The sequence below is a fragment of the Vigna umbellata genome, chromosome 7, assembly GCF_029865625.1.
Source record: "Vigna umbellata cultivar VRB3 chromosome 7, Vumbellata_1.0, whole genome shotgun sequence".
In the NCBI taxonomy this organism is placed as follows: domain Eukaryota; kingdom Viridiplantae; phylum Streptophyta; class Magnoliopsida; order Fabales; family Fabaceae; genus Vigna; species Vigna umbellata.
Window position 1 is genome coordinate 37,287,120 of NC_142171.1, and position 18,100 is coordinate 37,305,219.

General features: G+C 36.5%; 1 long non-coding RNA gene across 1 annotated transcript; it reads left to right on the forward strand.

Annotated features, from left to right (window-relative positions):
• Positions 1 to 3,562: 3,562 nt before the first annotated feature.
• Positions 3,563 to 6,714, forward strand: LOC148195889 (uncharacterized). Its single transcript, XR_015780934.1, has 3 exons — positions 3,563 to 4,018; positions 5,075 to 5,139; positions 5,241 to 6,714. It is a non-coding gene; the product is annotated as an uncharacterized LOC148195889 (long non-coding RNA).
• Positions 6,715 to 18,100: the final 11,386 nt, after the last annotated feature.

An 18,100-nucleotide genomic window follows, 5' to 3' on the forward strand; every position in this document is an offset into this window, starting at 1 on the left:
TTCCTTAAGGATTTTTGAAACGATTTTCCTTGCTTCTTATGAAATGTATGATGTAATGTCATGAGGGTGCATGAATGCATAAACACATGAGACCTTATTTTCATTCTTTTCTTTTGCTCTCATTTTTTTCTTTTTTACTCTTTTTTTTTTTACTTTTTTATTCTTTTTACTGTGTTTCTCTCCCTTATTTGGAATGTGCCAATGTTTAGAATTCATTGTCAACATTATCGTCAAACTCGATGTACATTCAAAATTGCTTCATTGAAAATAATGTCAAGAGCCAATGAGTCCTTTGATGAGCAGGAAAAGAGTGTAACCATGAGTTCAAATTCCCTTTACCGCTTCTTGCAATCCAAGTTGGCTTGAACCTGAGAAGGTGTGAGAAAAAAAGGATGAAAAGTAGATGGCCGAATGATTATCTGTGGACGACATTAACATTTGTGTTCTTCTCACCTTCGGAGGTACTTGTTAATAAAGAAACATGCAGGGCTCACAAGACTGCCATGGTTTTGTTGCACTCAGTAAGTTCGATTTGGAGAGGTGAAAAGGTTTGGGTAGGAAGGATTGCCCCAGTTAATGATTCTCTCATGACATGACGATTGACGGAAGACATTACATTATATTTTTCACTTTTCATTTTCAATGTCCTTTCTTTTCTTCTAGCGATGGTGTCATTCACAACATCATTTCATTCCGGAGTTAAGTTCGTGAGAAAGATCAGGCCAAACAATCTTCGGTCGGCGTGGACTTTAATCGGCTTGTATCGTGACTAAAAAAGCAAAGGGTTGTGAAAGAAATGGATAATGAAGGCCCAAATAAATGTTTAACGGTTAAATTATTTTAAGAATCATCTACAAAGTGTTGAGTCAACCGGTCTCTAAGAGTTTAACACTATGAACATCCTTTTATTGTTTGATTCTTTTTCATTCATTTCTCTATTTTCTTTCTTGTTATAGCCCCCTTCTTGAGACTTTTTTTTCTTTTCCTTTTTTCCATAAATTTTCTCGTTGATCAAGTTGCATGCATATTTACTTTTCTGTATTTACATTTTAAACCAAAAGATTTTGTTTTCAAGTCTCATGTAATCAAGAAATCACATAACTGTTTAGGCTGTGAGCCTCTTGGGAAACGATACCTGGTCTTACCATGTTTATTACTTGATACGATTCGGTATACTTGTTGGAGTCTTAACAAGTTTTTTACGTCGTTGCCGGGGACTCGTGGTTTAACTATTCTATTTGTGTGATTATTGATTAGCTTTGACTTGATTTTTTTATTTTGTTTTTTTTGCTTTGTGCTAATAATTGTTTTCCAGGGTGTTGTTTTCTTGTGTATGCAGGATACGATTCATACTAGAAGCAGGAAAAGCTCTGAACCTCTTCTTGAAGGATTGGACGAGAGTAGAAGGAGAAGGAGAATTCGAACGTCCAGAGAATTATTTCCTTCTCCAGAGTCACTTTTACAACCTTCACCGCAAGGATCTGTCCAGAGCACTGAAAAGATGGCTGGAGAGAATAATGGCAGACGCACTCTAGCAGATTACACAACAGATATTGGCCCTCATCACTTTAATAGCATAGCAAGGCTAAGGGTCAATGCTGCAAACATGGAAGTAAAACTAGCGTTGATACAATTGGTGAAGAGTAACCAATTCAATGGACTGTCTCATGAAGATTTGCAACATTGTGAAGATCAATGGAGTGTCGAATGACGCTATAAAGCTTAGTTTGTTTCCTTTCTCATTGGGAGGCAATGCTAAGTTATGGTTGAATTCTTTCCTGGAGAATAGCTTTACTGAATGGGAAGCCGTGGTTGCAAAATTTCTGCACAAATACTTCCCACAGTAAAAAATCAACAAAGGTAAACAAGAAATTTCTTCTTTTAGGTAGGGCATGGAAGAAACTTTAGGTCAAGCATGGGATAAATACAAGAGTTTGCTGAGGAAGACCCCCACGCATGGCTTTGACGAAGCAACGATACTCATTCTTTTCCTTAGAGATCTTGGCTTACAAACCAAATTGATGCTAGATGACTCAGCTGGAGGTAATATCAAGTGCAAGACTCCAGAGGAAGCCTATGAATTGATTGACAACATGGCTACCAATGACAATGAGATGCATAGTGAAAGAGGAGCTCCACCTCAGCAGAAGGGAGTCCTATAGTTACAATCTCAAGATGCTCTGCTTGCATAAAATAAAATTATTACTCAACAATTAGAGAATTAGACGAAGAAACTCTCTCAATTGCCAAAGGAACTGGAGAACGTTTCACAGGTTCAACAGAAACTATGTGAATTATGTGGTGGTGACCATATCAATGGTCAATGTGCTTTGCCAGTGGAGGTCCAAGAAGAAGTCAACTATATGGGAAACAATTCAACCAAGGTAATTTCAACCAAGGTAATTAGTTTGTTTCCGTTCTCAATGAGAGGCAATGCTAAGTTATGGTTGAATTCTTTCCCAGAACATAGCTTTACTGAATGGGAAGCCGTGGTGGCAAAATTTTTGAACAAATACTTCCCACAGTTGAAAATCAACAAAGGTAAATTTCCTCTTTCAGGCAGGGCAGGGAGGAGACTTTAAGTCAAGCATGGGATAGATACAAGAGAATGTTAAGAAATACGCCCACGCATGTCTTTGATGAAGCAACAATATTCATTCTTTTCCTTGGAGGTCTTGGCTCACAAACCAAATTGATGCTAGATGCCTCGGCTGGAGGTAATATTAAGTGCAAGACTCCAGATGAAGCCTATGAATTGATTGACAACATGACTACTAATAACAATGAGATGCATAATGGAAGAGGAGCTCCATCTCAGCAGAAGGGAGTCCTATAGTTACAATCTCATGATGCTATGCTTGCATAGAATAAGGTTCAACTCAAAAATTGGAGAATTTGACGAAGAAACTCTCTCAATTGCCAAAGGAGCTACAAAATGTTTCACAGGTTCAACAAAAATTGTGTGAATTATATGGTGGTGATCATATTAATGGTCATTGTGTTTTTCCAGTGGAGGCCCAAGAAGACGTCAATCAAGGTGGAAACCTCACCCAAGTATGGGTCAAAGTCAATTTGGGCAATCTGGGCAAGTAGGACAATTCAATAGACCATAGAAACAATAATCACAATGGCAATAGATATCTGCGTTATCTGACAGAAGTTTAAAGCTTGAAGAAACCCTTCAATAGTTTATGCAGGTGATTATCTACAACCATAAGAGCACTGAAGTTGCTATACGGAATTTTGAGATGCAGGTGGGCCAACTGGCCAAGAAGTTGGAGGATAAAGTTGACAAGCAATTTTGGGCTAATACTAAGGTTAACCCTAAGGAAGAGTGTAAAGCTATTGTGAGCATAAGTGATGAGAGAGTAGAGGAGAGAAAAGAAAGAGTTGAGTTAGAAGAAGAAAAAGAAGAGAGAATAGGTGAGGTTGAGAGAAAAGAAAAAGGAAAGAAGAGGGGAGAGAAAAAAATTGAAAAGATTCTTCCTTACCCTAAGGAGTAGGGCTGGGCACAATTTACTTAAAAACTATAAACTATAGTTATCTGTACTCTTTTATACTTAAAAAAAACTTAAACTATTTTTATTAAAACCTAATTAACTGTTTAACAATTCAGTTTAAATATACTGAACTTATTTTATTTTTAATACAGTTAACTGTACTATATACTATGGTTTAGGTTTGCAATAAAAAATTTCTCCTATCTCATTACATTCTTTTCTCATTATTTCTATGGTTCAAGGCTCCCGTGGAAGGTTCGCACGCTCGTCGCCGTTGAAGGCCCGCGCCGTTGAAGGCTCGTCGCAAACCGTGACCCAATCGCTGCCCACCGTTGTCGTCGAAAGAGAGCTTCAACGAAAATCCACGGTGACTCTGCCCTAGCCCACGCGCGACCGCTGCCACCGTGACTCTGTGGACAAAGGAGAGTTCCAACGGTGACCCTGCTCTGACCCTTGTCGTTGTTGCTGTATCGACTGTCGAGGGGCCTGTCTTGTTCACTGCCATACCGACCGTCGAGGTAAGTAGTGATTCGACTATTGTGTTCCAGCTTGTCACTCTTTGCCTCTGCCTCTCCGTGTTGTCTCTACCTGTCTGTGCTGTCTCTGCCTCTATGTGCTGCCGCCTTACTCTGTATTTTCCTTAAACCTATGATTTATGAAATTTTAATGTTGTGGGATTTCTTCTTTTCGCCATTTTTATTGTCCCTTTTCATTTTTTGTGCTTATTTTTCTGCTTGATTGATGAATTTAAGGTGTTTATGGTGCAATATAATGTTGGTACTTCTTACTTTATGGATTGTGTCTCTTAACCCTAAGGAAAATAGTTGAGTTCTTTGAATTTTCAACTAGTTATGTGAGACCCTTTTTTGGATATTACATGTGGTTGTTTGCTACCAAATAATCTCAGTCATCACATAACGATTCCTTCATTATAATCGTGTTCCTAAGAAGTTTGGTTGAGGCAAACAGAAGAATCCTCTCGAACTGCAGATTGGAGTGAAAAACAGGATAGCATGCCAGCTATTATTGTTCATGATTCTAATATTTTAGCTGATGCTTCTTCTTTTAATGATGTTGTTTTTGATGATTTGAATGTTATTTTTGCTTCCAATTTTGATAATGCTGATTTTGACTTTATGCCTGCAATTCAATATGGTTTCAATGATGTTGTTATAGTCTTTTGCTCTATATCTTTTGTTACAACACTTGCCTTTATACTCTTTCTTCAACTTCATGCTTTGTTCATATTTTAAACATTCTCTCTGCTCAAATAATGGTGATACTGTAGAAGAACACTCCACGTAACTCCCATGTTTTTTTTTCTTCAGTTGGAACAAGCTAGATCATATTTAAAACGCAGTTGACTCAGACATACAATGTGTTTGAATTTTAATATATGTTGAACCCTTTTCATCTCAACTCATAAACAGTTTAAATACCAGTTAAAGAAATGAAACCTTTTATGCGTATAATTTTTGTGTATAACTCTTATGATGCCTTGAAAAGTGACTCTTTATTCATTCTTGCTCCTTGGTTTAGACTTGAACTAAATTTGAGTATATCAATCATTGCAGGAGGAGATTTTTGGACCAGTTCTTTTTCTTTTGGACCAGTTCTTTTTAGACTTGAACTAAATTTGGTATTATTTTCTGTCATTATGTGGTCTTGTGGAAGGCTTGTCTGCCTTGGATTTTTCGTTTTGGCTCAATATAATATAGTTTTTCATTTTCTTAACTTCAGAGACCAACAGAGGCCATAGACATTACCAATGATAACAGGTACTTGTTAATAACTACCCCCATTTCATTTTGCATTCAAAGTTGATTTTCTTTTTAAAAGAATATTTTCCAACTCATGCTTACGGGCTTCACTTCCTAGTCTGTATCTGGTTTGTGAATAAAATTACGTGGACAGATTTTGATATATTGTATTGAAGTAAAATAAAATCAATGGCTTGAGTTAGTTGTGTGCTTTTGTGATTTTTTAACATAGTTCAATGTAGAGAAAAATTCAACTAAGTGGTTGTCTAGACGATAACTGTTGTTTCAGTAAGAAAGATTTGAGAACTATTAGAAGATGCCTAGGGATAGACATGTTGTTTTGTTGTATCTTAGTTGACAGGAATATTGCATCCTGTGTAAAGGGAGAAGGCTCCCTTGGAAGCTTAGGAATTGTGTTCTTTGTCACCAAGAATAATAATACAGACTATACAGTGTTTTTCTGTGTGAGAGAGTGTGTGCACGGTGTCTTTTGGTGTGAGTTCTGGGTTTCTTGTTCCAAGAAACCTAACAGTGTGCTTCTGTCATTATGAATTTGGGTCTGGTCACTAGTCTTGGGAAGAGTATCTATACTTTTCTACTTTTGTACTTTACTTTTAGTTCCACTTTCAGTACTTAACATGTTCACCCTTCACAATTTAATGTATACTAATCCAGTTGTTAGTGATATTTTGGTTTAAAAGTTTATTGGTTATGAAATGTTTATTAGTTCATAGAAAAACTATCTTGCAATTTGCATCCACACATGTACTTGGACTAACAGAGTAGTAAAAAAGCATCTGTTCGTTTTCACTCGAGTCTGTGTAATATATGGTTCTCCTAGACGTTGCGGTGGCCAAGGTGATATCCTTTCTGGAAGGCAAGTCCTCTGTTCTTGTTTCAAAATTCTCGTGTGCTATATTATGTTTGGGTGGTTCTTCTCTGTGAGATGGAAATTTCTTTATTTTCCGTAGTTGATTTTTCTAGTGCCAAATTTGCTGATGAACTTTCAAGTAGAATATTGATTTCCTGTTTAAATGAATAAATCATATCCTCATCTTTTTGGCTGGAACACAACTATATCTAATACTTAAAAGTACTTCTGGAAGGAGATTATTTTTGACACTGTTATTATTGATTTCACTTCCAATGCTCTTGATTTAGTTTATGCTATTGATCATATTGATATACTTGTTGCTGTTTTTGATCCAAATGTTTTTGCTGTTTCAGATCTTGCAATTGTTCAAGTGCTGTAATTGCACTGCTGCTGTTGCTGATTTTTCAAGTGCTGATTTTGCAATTATTTAATCGCAGTATTATTATTGGATACGAGATCATAATGACTCAGATCGACTTCATCCCTGCATTTTTATATAATGCAGGTTTTTGAAACCTATTTATTTTTCATGTAGAAAATTTTGAATTTTAAAATAGCTCGGAAGTATCTGATTTAATCAGATTTGACTTATAAAATAAGTATACTGCATGCATTTGGAATGAAAAGTAGTGCTGTGCAACAGGATTAGTTAACTGAACTGCACTGTACTATGAGTAGACTAAAAACTAGTGCAGTTCAGTTCACCCTAACTATTTTTAGTTCAGTTTAGTTTAGGAGAACTGTTTTATAGTTAACTGCAAATTTTTATAGTATAGTGCAGTGCAGTATACTTTGCCCAGCCCTACTAAGGAGTGTAGCAGAAGAGAAAAAGAAAAGCATTTATGGTGTTTTAAAGAAATCCTGAAGAAATTGGAGATTAAAATTCCTTTGACTGAGACATTGCAACAGGTTCCTGTGTATGCACAATTTCTGAAGAGATTCCTCAAAAAGAAGAGATATCTAGATGAGGAAACCATTAATGTACAAGGCAATTGCAGTGTTATTTTGCAGAAGGCACTTCCTCCAAAAGTTAAAGATCCAGGAAGTTTTACTATTCCTTGCATCATTGGGAATATTAATATAGGGAAAGCCCTAATTGATTTAGGGTCAAACATTTATTTGATGCCCTTATTTGTGCTTGAGAGGATTGGTGCTCTTGAAGTGAAGCCTACAAAAGTTACTTTGCAAGTGGTAGAGGGATTTATTAAGAAGCCCTATGGTGTGACGAAAGATGTTGTGGTTTGCATAGACAAACTTAGATTCCTGGTTGATTTTGTAGTGATGGAGATGGAGGAAGATGTAAAGATCCCTATTATTCTTGGAAGGCCATTCATGAAAACGGCTAAGGTAATCATCAATGTGGATGATGGGACGATAGCACTTAAATACCAAGAAGAGGAGGTGATATTAAATGTCTTCAATGCTGAGCAGCAGAATCAAGTAAGGAAGACCAGGCATAAAGTTGCATATGAAGATGCACCAGTGACTAGCCCTAACGTTGCTAAGTCGGTTATCAAAGTTAAAAATTGTTTCTTTTCACAGGTTAATGAAGGAGAAGAAAAAGATGGCTAAGGAAAGATAGTTCATCATGACTCGGTGGATGAACAACTCAAACTTGGCACAACAGTGAGATTCAAGAACAATTTATGGGTTGTTAAAGAGCTTAAAGAGAATGAAGTTATAAAGATTGATGCTCCGTATTCAAGAAGAGTCAAGAAAGTGAACAAGAAGCTGTTGATAAGTTGGTGTGAGGAAAAAGAGAAGAACACTAACATGAAAGAAGTGACTTGAGCTTTAATGTGTCAAGCTAGTGACAATAAAAGAGCGCTAGTTGGGAGGAAGCCCAATGATTTGAAAATTTTAATTTTTTTTATTTGGTGATGTAATTTAAAACTTTTGTTATTTTGTTTTGTTTTGGTATGAGCCTGCTATGGCACAACATCTACTGATGGATGCTAGGTGATTGAGTATCTACTGAAGGATACTATGCTACCAGACACTTAGTGATGGGTGTTGATGCGAAGGTCTGCACTTATTGATGGGTGCTTGAGGATTCATGGTGTCAGGCCTGTGACATTAAAAAAGCGCTTACTGGGAGGCAACCCAGCTTTCTAAACTTATCTTTTTAATTTATGTTTGTCTTCATGTTATTTAGAATAGGTTATGATGTACTTGCCTTAAAACTTATCTGTGATGCAATGGTTTGATGATGATATGATATTTGTGATGAGTGTTGCTTTATGATGCTGATTATATTGATTGATGTTGAGATGATGCATGATGCTGATATACAGGTGGTTGCTCACAATATTGTGAAACAGATGCATGAGGTAAACTTGTGATTGTGATATGGAGCAGGATGTTTATCTAAATGTTAGAACTTGAATTAGCCTGTGTGAGGATTGAACTCCAAAGTTTTTGTGAATGATTGCTATTACTTTGAAAACATGAATGATTTTGCCCAGGTTTCTATGATTGAATCACTTGCTTGCTTGTGTCATATGATAAAGGCCATCTGTTGTTATATCTTTTTAGCCAAGGCATGATTTTACCCCAATAAAAGAGAGCACAATGTGTTCTGTCCTTTGAACCTTTAGCCATAAACATGATATGAAATTCCTGTTTGAAAATCTTTACCTTGAGTTAAGTTGAGAATGTTTGTGTGGTATTGATAAAGATTCAAGTTTGGGGTTGTTGGGAACCTGAAAAGGGAAAATAAAAAGAATAAGCATTGAGCTAAGTATTGAGCAAATGAAAAGAAAAAGAAAAAGAAAAGAAAAGCTCAATGTAAGGGAAAGTTGGGAATAAGTGAGAACGGTTTCTTGAAAAAGAGAGATTGTGTTTAAATGATGAAATTATGAATGACTCTTAACTCAAGGATTTTGTGATCCGGAAAAATGATAAACAAATTTGTAATCCCCGGCAACGACACCAAAAACTTGTTAACCCTCGGTATGTGTACCGAATTGTATTAAGTAATAATAAAATTGTAAGACCAAGTATCGTTTCCCAAAGGACTCACGACCTAAACAATTATGTGATTTGTTGATTATCTGAGACTTGTAACTGAAAATATTATTGTTGAACTATGAAAAATAAACATGAATGCAAAGTTTTGATCAATCGACTTGAAAGATGCAAAAACGGTTGATGTATAATATGAATGATTATGTTGTTGGGGTTTTCGATTCATCCTATCCACTCTCATGTATTCAAGAATTCATCTTTCTTCATTAATGTTAATGTCACTTTCTAATTTACCTTAAATCCGATGTCTCAGTGAAGAAAGCCTACTCCTAATCACTAGGTTACAATGTCTTGCCTCCCTAGCAATTATTCATGCATTACATTCCCACAAAAGCTTAAAGGCAACCAGTCCTCCTATCCCTATGTCTAGGTAATATTGCCCTTGGGCGAATTTCTTCAGTTCTAGATTTACTTATATGTGTCTATACAAATAACATCATGAGAGTTTCAAAGGATTACATTGGTTCCCCAACAATAATGAAGGTTTAGTTCACAATAGACATGGTGAAACTAGATGAAAAACAATGAAAGAATGAAAGATAGAACCCTAGAAGTTGAAGAATAGAGCTTGAGCATCCAAAATCCTCCTTCAGCGGTGACTGCGAGACTTCAGAGTGCCGCTCAACGGTAAAAGTGGCGATGAGCGATAACTACGACTCTTTTGCGCACTTTTCCTTCCTTTTCTGAGTCCAACTCTTGTCTACTTCACTTCTTTCATTCAATTCATCTAAAACCTGCCAAAACAAGGAAAACAAGCATAAAACCTATCCAACTCTCTTATTTCCACAACATAAGCAAAAAAATGATTTCAAGCTAATTTGTAAGTCATAAAGGTTGTCTTTAAGGTCAAAATTAAGTATAAAAATAACAATTTTTCAACTGTTATCAGCATCCCATCACAGGGTAGCTTCTTGTTAAGACTCCGACAAGTGTACTGAATCGTATCAAGTAATAAACATGGTAAGACCAAGTATCGTTTCCCTAGAGACTCACGGCCTAAACAATTATGTGATTTCTTGATTAAATAAGTGATGACGACTAGACCCAGCTGAAAACAAGCAGGCAGAAGCTCCAAACCAGAAGAAACTAGCAGTAACTGAAGGTGCAGCGGATTGATGAAACAGTACAGTGGTTTGAAGTGTTTTAATGAAGAAGAGGTGTATGGGTGAAGCCTCACAGCACAGAGGGCCTTCCTACAGAGGAAGGAAGCTTGAGGAAGGAAGAAGAAGTAGTAAATCAAAAGTGACTTATGAGCACAAAAGCAGGAAAGCAAATTCTGCAGCATATCATTAAGCTCAAAAGTGAGGAAATACAAAGAGGAGACCCTCTTATTTATAGGTGAAGAGGAGCCTAATTTCTGATTTAATTCCCTCCTAAATTCAAATAGGATGCACGTCCATTTTGATCCAGCAAGGTCCATGCCTCATTCCAACTCAGCCAGCAAGGTGCATGCTTCATTCCAAATCAACCAAGTCACGTGGATTGGTCTTCTCTCGGGTGAAAAATGTTTGTGCATTTCCATTCCACAAGCACTTCTCCTTTCGGCTCCTTTGCTTTCCTTTATTGATTTAACTTCTTCGATGGCTCAATCATGGTCTCCAAGCTTTATTAGTCCCTACAAAACAAAGTATAATGTTAGGTGATCCTTCTTCTTCTTGAATCTTCCTTTCCATGGCTCTAGTAAGAGGTCCAATGTGATTCCTTGATGGTCTTCCATCAATAAGACTTGAAAACAAACTCTTTTGGTTTAGAATGCAAATACTGAAAAGTAAATATGCATGCAATTTGATCAATTAGAAAAAAGTGCAAAGATAAACGAATTTTATTTTATGGGATGAATATGTTGTTAGGGTTAGATTTCACCTAGTTTACTCTCATGTATATACGAATTCTACTTCTTCATTAATGTCAATGTCACTATCTAAAATACTTAAAACCCGATTCCTCGATGAATAAAATCTATCCTTAATTATTAGTTCATACAATTCCTAGCATTCCTAATAATTAATTCTGAAGATTAGAAGCTTAAGACAACCAGAACTCATACCCCTATTCTTGAGCAATACTGCTTCTAGGAATAATTCTCCAGAACATGAATTGTAAGATACCTTCCGGTACTCATGCAAATCATACATCATGCTAATGAATGCGTTAAACAAAGCAAGCAATACGCAAAAAAGAATTACCCTAACAATTAATGAAAGAAGCATATATAATCCATAATCAATTTGATACATGAGAGTTTACAAAGGTTACATCATTCCCTAACAACAGGTAGAGTTTAGTTCACCATTGACATGGAGAAAATAGATTAATAATGGAAAAGGAATGAAAGATAAAACCATAGAAATTGTAGATAGGAGCCTCTGCATCCAAATCCGCCTTCGAGGGAGCAAAACGTGTGGCTCTGTGCCTATTCCGTCCAAAGATGTGAACCATAGGACATCCAAGTCCCTAAATAGAACATAAAAATAACAGAAAACGGATTCATGCCCATGAAACTGGCACTAAGCACCCCACTTAGGGTGCCCAGGCGGTGTGCGGGTCAGAACTGGCGCTCAGGGTCAGCTCAAAAGGCAAGCAGGCTGGTGCGACTCGAGGAAATGGCGCTCAGCGCCCCTAAATAGGGCACCCAGGCACGAGCCAGTGGCATCCTGCGTTAAGGGCTCCAGAAAAAGGGCAGCCAAGCGTGAGACATTGTACTCTGGTGCCGAGGGCCCCTAAAGTGGCACTCAGCGCTGCTATGATCCTTCTTTCTGATGCTTTTCCAGTTATTCCTGAGTTTTGACTCCTTACTACTTCAACTCTTCTTCCAAATCATCTCAATTCCTGTTAAAAACAAGGAAATCTAGCACCAAAGCATTAAATTCACCTTCAACTCTCTTATTCATCAAAACTATGATTCCAAACTAATTTCTAAGTCAAAAAGGGTGTTTTTAGTATCAAAATTAAGTATCAAATAACGGTAAATTCAACCGTTATCACAACCCCAAACATAGAACTTTGATTGTCCTCAAGTAAACAAAATGTAACTTAGCTTTCAGCCAATCCATACAATGGTTCCAACACATTTCAAAACATTTTCTTTCAAGACAAGTAATTGCTCATAACAGCTGATTACAAAGAATCTCAGTCAACATGAATACATGCCTTGATTCAATTAACTCATTGTGGTGCTCACCTAATCATAGAATATTCAATAAATGTTATCCTCATGAATGATCAACCAAGCAAAGATGTAATCTTGCATACATGGAACTATTCCTCACCAAGAAAAAGTGTTTCTATCACACACACAGGTGTATATAGAGGTGACTCAATGACTCTACTATCACAAAATGTCACATGAATCAACTTTGCCTTTCATTTAACCACAATCAATCAAATTCACAAGCAAGTATCATCCTAAGGGATTTTCTATGACTTGTAATGTGGCTGGACTAAGAAGAAAATTGGTTTTTTTGGATCACAAAATCCTTGAGTTAATAGAGTCATTCATAATTTCACCATTTAACACAATCTCTCTTTTCAAGAAACCATTCTCACTTATTCCCAACTTTCCCTTGCATTGAGCTTTTCTTTTCTTTTTTCTTTTGCTTTTCATTTGCTCAATACTTAGCTCAATGCTCATTCTTTTTATTTTCCCTTTTCAGATTTCCCAACAACCCCAAACTTGAACCTTTATCAATACCACACAAATATTCTCAACTTAACTCAAGGTAAAGATTTTCAGAAAGGGTTTTCATATCATGTTTAAGGCTAAAGGTTCCAAGGATAGAACACATTGTGTTCTCTTTTATTGGGCTAAAATCATGCATTAGCTAAAAAGGGATAACAACATATGAACTTGATCATATGACACATGCAAGCAAGTGATTCAATCATAAAAACCTGGGAAAAATCATTCATGTTTTCAAAGTAATAGCAATCATTCACAAAAAGTCTGGAGTTCAATCCTCACACAGGCTAATTCAAGTTCCAACATTTAGATAAATATCATGCTCAATAACACAATCACAAATCATCATCATGCATCTGTTTCACAATATTGTGAGCAACCACTTGTATATTAGCATCATGCATCATCTAAACATCAATCAATATAATCACCATCATGAAGCAACACTCATCACAAACATCATCATCATCAAACCATTGCATCAAAGATAAAGTTTAAGCCAAGTACATCACATCCTATACTAATAACAGAAGCAAAATTACAAAGACAAAAGGAATAAGGTTAGAAAGCTGGGTTGCCTCCCAGTAAGCGTTTGTTTAACGTCACGAGCCTGACTCAATAACTCTTCCAATACTCATCAATAAGTTTCTGGTAGCATAATATCCTTTAGTAGATACTAAATCACCTAGCATCCATCAGTAGATGTTGTGCCACAGTAGGCTCATAACCAAAACAAAATAAGAAAACAAAAGTTTAAAATTACATCACCAAATAACAAAAATTTAAGTTTTCAAATCACTAGGCTGTCTCCCAGCAAGCGCTTCTTTAATGTCACTAGCTTGACCCAATAAAGCTCAAGTAACTTCTTTCATGTTAGAGTTCTTCTTTTTCCTCTCACACCAACTCATCAACATCTTCTTGGTCACCTTTTTAACTCTCCTTGAGTACGGAGCTTCAATCTCTATGACTCGATTATCTTTAAGCTCTTTAATAACTTGATAACAGTTGAAAAACTGTTATTTTCATGCTTAAAATTGATACTAAAAGCAACCTTTAACACTTAGAAACTAGCTTGAAATCATGCTTTTGTTTATATTTTTGGAAATAAGAGAGTTGGACAGGTTTATGCTTGATTTCAGTGTTTTGTGCAAGTTTTAAGGTGAATTTGATGAAAGAAGTGAAGAAGGATAGAGATGGAATAAAAAAAGAACTCAAAAAATACTAAAGAGAAGCCGCTGAGCGGCACTCATGAACTCCCGTTGGCTCCATTGAGGGGTGAAAGTGCAGCTGAAGGGAAGTATCGAACACACGCACTTACTGCTGAGCGGTGGTATTTTGGGCTTAGGCCCACTTTTCTGTAATATTTCGAATAGTATATAAGCTTTAGGACTTCCTAGGGTTTGTATCTTTGGCAGAGTACGAAGCAAACACTCACCTTTTCACCCCTTGGGGGTAGAATTGGAGATGGTGACGACTCTCCTCTTCTCTTTCTAGGGTTTTTCTATCTCTTTCACTCTTTCATTATTGTTCATCGAGTTTCACCATGAATATGGTGAACTAAACTTTTCTTGTTGTTGGGGAATCAATGTAATCTTTTGAAGCTCTCATATATGCAATTTGTGTTTAAACATCTTATTTGAGATACATGTTTTCTTTCATTAATAGTTAGGGTTTTTCCTCTTTGCTCAAAGCATGCATTGTTTATCTCATTCGATGCATGATTATTGATTTTGTCGATATGGACACATACGGGGAAATCTAGATCCGGGGAAATTCTCCCAATAGCATATTGCCTATACATAGGGCTATGAGGTTTGGTTGCCTTTAAGCTTCTGTGCTTCAAAATTAATTATTAGGGATGCTAGGAATTGTATGAACTCGTAATTAAGGATAGGCTTTCTTCGCAAGGTGATTTAGAGAGTGGCATTAACATTGATGAAAAGAATGATGAATTCCTAAAATATATGAGAGTGGATAAGATGAAATTGATTACCCCAACAACATACTCATCCATATAATTCATTCAGTGTTTGTGTTCTTCTTTCCCATTGATCATCACATGCATACATGTTTACTTTTTGTCTTTTGGATTTGAAACTTACAACAATTTACACAAGTCTTAAATAATCAAGAAATCGTATAACTAACTAGGCCGTGAGTCCTTTGGAAGAACGATACTTGGTCTTACCGAGTTTATTACTTGATACGATTCGATCACACTTGCCGAGGGTTAAACAAGTTTTTGGCGCCATTTTTCGGTGTTCATAAATTTGTCATCACAACTCACACTTTGCCCTTGAATCTCACTGGTGCACCAAGTTTGAGTTGTTCATCCACCAAGTCATGATGAACCATCTTTCTTTCGCCATCTTTTTCTTCTCCTTCCTTAACCTGTGACAAGAAACAATTTTTACCTTTGATAACTGGCTTGGCAACTTTAAGGCTAGTCATTGTTGCATCTTCATCTGCAACTTTATGACCGGTCTTCCTCACTTGATTCTGCTGCTCAACATTGAAGACATTAAAGATCACCTCCTCTTCTTGGTCTTTAAGTGTTATCGTCCCATCATCCACATTGATTATTACCTTGGCCGTTTTCATGAATTGTCATCCAAGAATAATAGGGATCTTTAAAACTTCCTCCATCTCCATCACTACGAAATCAACCAAGAATCCAAGTTTGTCTATGCGAACCACAACATCTTCTACCACACCATAGGGCTTCTTAGTAGATCCATCCACCAGTTCCAAAGTAACCTTTGTAGGCTTCACATCAAGACCACCAGTCCTCTCAAGCACAGATAAGGGCATCAAATAAATGCTTGACCCTAAATCAATTAGAGCTTTCCCTATATTAATATTCCCAATGATGCAAGGAATAGTAAAATTTCCTGGATCTTTAACTTTTGGAGGAAGTGCCTTCTGCAAAATAACACTGCAATTGCCCTATACATTAATGGTTTCCTCATCTAGATATCTCTTCTTTTTGAGGAATCTCTTCAAAAATTGTGCATACACAGGAACCTGTTGCAATGCCTCAGTCAAAGGAATTTTAATCTCTAATTTCTTCAAGATTTCTTTAAAACACCCTAATTGCTTTTCTTTTTCTCTTCTGCTACACTCCTTAGGGTAAGGAAGAATCTTTTCAATTTTTTTCTCAATTTTTTTCTCTCCCCTCTTCTTTTCTTTTTCTTTTCTCTCAACCTCACCTATTCTCTCTTCTTTTTCTCCTTCTAACTCAACTCTTTCTTTTCTCTCATCACTTATGCTCACAATAGCTTTACACTCTTCCTTAGGGTTAACCTTAGTATTAGCCTCAAATTTCTTCTCAACTTTATCCTCCAACTTCTTGGCCAGTTGGCCCACCTGCATCTCGAAATTCCTTATAGCAACTTCAGTGCTCTTATGGTTGGAGATAATCACCTGCATAAATGATAACAGTTGAAAAACTGTTATTTTCATGCTTAAAATTGATACTAAAAGCAATCTTTATACTTAGAAACTAGCTTGAAATCATGTTTTTATTCATATTTTCATAAATAAGAGAGCTGGACAGGTTTATGCTTGATTTCAGTGTTGTTGAGCAGGTTTTAAGGTGAATTTAGTGAAAGAAGTGAAGAAGGAGAGAGATGGAATTAGAAAAGATATCAAAAAGTGCAAAAGGAGAAGCCGAAGTTACCGCTCAGCGGCAAGTTACCGCTCAGCGGCAGTTTACCACTGAGCGGCACTCAGGAGCTTAACGACAACCAATATAATATTGGGAGTAATTCCCCGGATCTAGACTTCCCCGTACGTTCCCGTATCGACAAAATCAATAATCATGCATTGAATGAGTTAAACAAAGCAAGCCTTGAGCAAAGAGGAAAAACCCTAACTAATGATGAAAGAAAGCATAAGTCTTAGATTAAGATGCAAGCACAAATTCCATATATGAGAGCTTCAAAAGATTACATTGATTCCCCAACAAACATACATAGCGTCAAGAGCTTCCATTTAAACCGATCGGTTTGTGATTTTGAGCTGGTGAGTTTCCTTCTCTTTAAGCACGTTCGTTTAGATTCGCATGCAACCCTCTAGTTCTGGTCGCCTGAGTGGGTAGTATTATTCTGATCGTTTCTGGTTTTCTATGTGATTCAGTATTCCTAAAACGTGGCCGTCGGACGTTAAGTCTTTGGTAGTAGGGAGCTCTAATTTTGCATAGTTGAGCGTTCGGTTACGTGTCGAGGTAAGGGAAGCTTATATAATTTGATTTAAATTCTTGTTTGAATGTTGGCATGTTTGCATGATATGTTATTTGATTAGTTGATGAATATGAGATATGTGTGCATTGCTTGTTTGGAAGTGTGGATGGATGAATGATGCATGTTGAGATAGGGATTGAACGTTAACTGTAGTATTATGAGTAAAGGTGGTAATCTGGTCGAGCGTCCATCTATATTAGGTTCTAATATACAAGAAAGTACGGTAATAAGGAGCGTGTTATAATATTAGAATGTAAATATGAGTGATCAGCCTAAGAGTAGTTCTCCTTTAGACTTCCTGAACAGTTTTAATTAAAGTGTCATATACTACTCAAGGTCGTAGACGTTATCGTTCTTTTCATTCAGAATAAGTGGTGGCTCAATTGTGTGTGTGTGTGTGTGTGTATATATATATATATATATATATATATATATATATATATATATATATATATATATATATTCATTTGTTTTTCGTGAGTTTATTAGCGATCGGTCTTGGACCAATATTTCAGTCTCAGTAGCGCTCGTTCCTGATAAGCATTTGGTCTTGGACCAGCGCTCGTTCAATAGTGTTCGGTTTCTACAGGGCTCGGTCTTAAACCAAGCGCTGGGTCTTGTTTTCTTTAATATATTATTACTGTGCTTAGAATCAAAGTCTTCATTCAAATTAGATAGCGTTCGTTACTCTATAGTTTCTCATCAGTATTAGTATTTAGTGTAAATCAGTGTCGGTCTTTAAAAGGTATTTGGCCTAGAGTCTTAGTACTCGGCCTAGGCTTCGTGGCGTCCGGTTTGAACTCTTAGGAGTATGTTTATTGAAGTAGATGAGTAGCGCTCAGTCTTGTTAGTTTCTAAGAAGCGTTATTCCAGTTGTACTTGGGCTATGATAAGAGCGTATGATCTTATTTCATTTGAATGTATGGATGATTCAGTATGAGAAAAATTGAGATGTGTGGTGAATGATATAGTTTGATTATGAACGAGTATTCCAAGGAGGAATATCTCAAAAAGTGGTT